Below are 4,033 nucleotides of genomic sequence, written 5' to 3' on the forward strand. Positions count from 1 at the left end.
GGCTAAGCCATGTCTCCGCAATATCCTTTCTTTCAGGAGTGCTAGTTCTGCAAGGTTCGCAGGAGAGCTTCTGTAAAGTTTGGAAGGTAGGAGACGAGGTACTGGCAGAAGTAAAGCTGTGAGTACCGGGCGTGAGTCGTGCTTCGGTAGCTCAGTTGGTAGAGCACTTGCCCGCGAATGGCAAAGGTCCCGAGTTCGAGTCTCGGTCGGGCACACAGTTTTAATCTGCCAGGAAGTTTCATATCAGCGCACACTCCGCTGCAGAGTGAAAATCTCATTCTGGAAACATCCCCCAGGCTGTGGCTAAGCCATGTCTCCGCAATATCCTTTCTTTCAGGAGTGCTAGTTCTGCAAGGTTCGCAGGAGAGCTTCTGTAAAGTTTGGAAGGTAGGAGACGAGGTACTGGCAGAAGTAAAGCTGTGAGTACCGGGCGTGAGTCGTGCTTCGGTAGCTCAGTTGGTAGAGCACTTGCCCGCGAAAGGCAAAGGTCCCGAGTTCGAGTCTCGGTCGGGCGCACAGTTTTAATCTGCCAGGAAGTTTCATATCAGCGCACACTCCGCTGCAGAGTGAAAATCTCATTCTGGAAACATCCCCCAGGCTGTGGCTAAGCCATGTCTCCGCAATATCCTTTCTTTCAGGAGTGCTAGTTCTGCAAAGTTCGCAGGAGAGCTTCTGTAAAGTTTGGAAGGTAGGAGACGAGGTACTGGCAGAAGTAAAGCTGTGAGTACCGGGCGTGAGTCGTGCTTCGGTAGCTCAGTTGGTAGAGCACTTGCCCGCGAAAGGCAAAGGTCCCGAGTTCGAGTCTCGGTCGGGCACACAGTTTTAATCTGCCAGGAAGTTTCATGGGTATGTGTGTTTGTCCTTAGGATAATTTAGGTAAAGCAGTTTGTAAGCTTAGGGACTGATGACCTTAGCAGTTCAGTCCCATAAGATTTCATACACATTTGAACTTTTTTTTGACGTGATTGCCTATCCTCTTGTTTCCATACAGTGTAACATCGGGCCACTACCAGAACCGAATGCATCCGAAATACAGATGTAGCACGATTTGGCGAGAAGCCAAATATAGATCCACAATGAGACACCTTTCTAACTCTATTAGGTCATAATAGTGCCGTCTAATACGAGTTAGCTGTATCTCTGTGTATTTCATAGCGACTTCTCAACATCCGAAAGTCTTCACGCCCTTCATATACATTACCAGGTCTGGTAGCCGTTCTACCTGTAACACAGAACTGGAACCCTAATGGTTTACATATCCGGTGGTCGTGTGTACGTGTACGAAATTATATTGACATTCAACCATCTTTTCTGGGTGCTATGCTTTTCTTGCAGGCACTACACTTCGGTAAATCTTGCCACTTCCATAACTTTTCTTCTCTTTCAGGAATTGCGACATGTTTCTTTGGTAATACACTGTAACGAATGGAAATATTAAGGAGCATAACCATTTAAAGGAAGATGCAGTTGGGTTAATCTTCATCCGGGTGATGTGCCTAACTTTCCTAGTTGTCGAGAGTCTTCGCGTATGGGGTCAATAGTGGGCATAGTTCTCTCCAGAGCTATTTGTGTTAAGTTATTTCTTGATTCGTGTTGGAACACGAAACGGTCACTGTTTGTCACATGTCAGAAGGCTGTGCGAAATAGGGCCAATGGCAGGGCGATTTTTTAGCTGCTAGTGGCACTGCAGTTATTAAAACTTCTTGCTTTCACTGACTAGGCCCCAGGTAATTATCTTCTTTTGGCAATAGTTGCTTCGCAAAAACTAGGATCCGTTCCCAGACTGAATCCACCTTACCCTCCTCTTGTTCACAGGTTTCCAAGGACGCTTAAGGAATATATTAAAGAAGTTATCATATTCTTTACATGTAATAGAACTTTCAATCTAACAGTACCGAAAATAGACGAGCTCTCAAGAGATTTAATAGTACGTCTTTCATTTCTTCAGGCAATATAATGGAAAATTAGTGGCAAAATCTAAACACATATCAAATATTAATTTTATCTTAAATTTATGTTTCCTTCTCAGCTCTGTTTGCAGGAGGATACAGCTAATAGGACATCAAAGGATTTTCTAGGCACAAAACGGCCATTTCAGAGCAGGAACTTCCAGCAAATAAAATAATTGTATCTTAAGAAGATCGGCCTTCCAATAAAGGTCGTTGAGAAGGGGTCACAACGTCTTACCTTCTCCATCATTTAACTCGGTGGAAGAGCAACGGGCGAACAGCAACATATTCATCAACCATTTGGAATTTAATACACTGTTTGCAGGAATAAATGCTATTGAAAGAAGCATTGGCAGGCCGTTGTAAAGGTATGATGTCCATGTATACTGCGAAAGTCCTACGGATTCTCAGTGTTCTATAATTCTGATGTTGTAATCTATTTACAATGGGTGCTCTACCATGAAACCGAAAGGTGCAAATGGAACGGGAAACTTCTTACGAACAGTTCAGGCGGGAAATGGTGCATGTGGTATATGAAAGGAAACGTTGTTTACACATGTGCTGGTTCAAGTCTGAGGAAAATACAGCGTAACACGAGACGAATTTATAGCGCCGTTGCCTAGCAACAAGTTCTGAGGAATAAATCTTCATTAAAGAAGTTAGCTGAATACCCTTCTTCGCCGTCGTAGGGAGTTCCATGTACTTTTCTTATTAATGAAGCTGTGATACTAATGGACTTTATTCGCTATCCCTCGTCTACGTGCTTAATGGCTCTTCCTCTAACTTCTTCTTATCTCCCTTTTGGGATTACATGTTTCGCTAACTATCCATTTCTTTACGTTTCTACTTGAATTAATCGCTTTCTGCGGACGCTGCCTTTCACCGTTTCCCTTTCACTAAGGTCGAAATGATATTGAAATAAAAGTAAAGCAGTATATGAGAGTAACTATTGCTACCAAACTCAGCACCGTGTGGCGTGATACGACCTGAGGCACGTTCTCAGTATATTGCTCAGCTCACTGTAGTTGGTTAATTGAAAACAGTGCATGCTGCGAAAAGATCACCTTCCCAACTGAGTTTCCCTCATTGAATATTTTATTAAATTTGTTTAATGTTTTATTTACACCTGCATAAAATTTTTAATATTTATATAAATACACTTCTCGATCCTTGCGGGATTATCCCATCATCCGATATGATATGAAAAATAAATGAAACTTGACAAAAATCATCTGACTTCAAGAATAATGTGATTATTCAAATTCCAAGAAGGGAGTTTATTGCCGTACTATCAGGTTAGTAAGAGACAGGTACAACATACTGAAACATAATATTTCAACTAAGCGAGGTTCAACAGCCGTAAATTATTTTATAAAATGCATTTTAATCATCAGCTGTTTATTGTCCCAATCGTCATCTGCCTGTTTTGGTTATTAACCATCATCCAGGCTATAGGGTGCAACAGGTTAGTTAAAAACTGTACGTCTGGTTATACAATGGTTGATAATTTTAATATGGTTCGGCTTCAAGAAAATATGGGATGTTTCTAACTAATCTGTTGGACTCTACATCCCGGATGGTGGTTAATAACCGAAACCGATAGATGACTAATGAGACAATAAGCAGATGATGATTAAAATGCATTTTATAAAAAGATACTGAAACGAATTAGTTACAGAAGAATTCGAACACTGTTTGAAACTGACCTCAAAGAGAATCGGCTTGGATTCCATATAAATGTAGGAATGCGCATGGCACATACTAAGAGTTACTTAGAAAGGCTAAAACAAAGAAAACCTACGTTGATAGTAATTGTAGAACTAAACTTTGAGATCCTGAAGGTATGCTGGATAAAATAGACGGAGGGAACGGTTGCCTACAGTTTTTCAGAAACCAGTCCACAATATTAAGAATCTAAGGTCAGGACCGTAGTTAAGAAGGGACTGAAACGCGTTGTAGCCCTCCACGATCTACGAAAGAGAATCAAGGTTCAAGGAAAAGAAATCTTTGGGCTTCGCCTATAACATTGTACCTCTGAGACGGCAAAAGAGTTTCAATAACAGTTGGAGGTAAAATTCTGTTCA

The 4,033-nt window shown here is 41.5% G+C and overlaps 1 non-coding gene across 1 annotated transcript; it reads left to right on the plus strand.

Annotated features, from left to right (window-relative positions):
• Positions 1–441: 441 nt before the first annotated feature.
• Positions 442–516, plus strand: Trnas-cga. The gene has a single exon. It is a non-coding gene; the product is annotated as a tRNA-Ser (tRNA).
• Positions 517–4,033: the final 3,517 nt, after the last annotated feature.

The sequence above is a fragment of the Schistocerca americana genome, chromosome 7 (assembly GCF_021461395.2).
Source record: "Schistocerca americana isolate TAMUIC-IGC-003095 chromosome 7, iqSchAmer2.1, whole genome shotgun sequence".
Taxonomy (NCBI): Eukaryota; Metazoa; Arthropoda; class Insecta; order Orthoptera; family Acrididae; genus Schistocerca; species Schistocerca americana.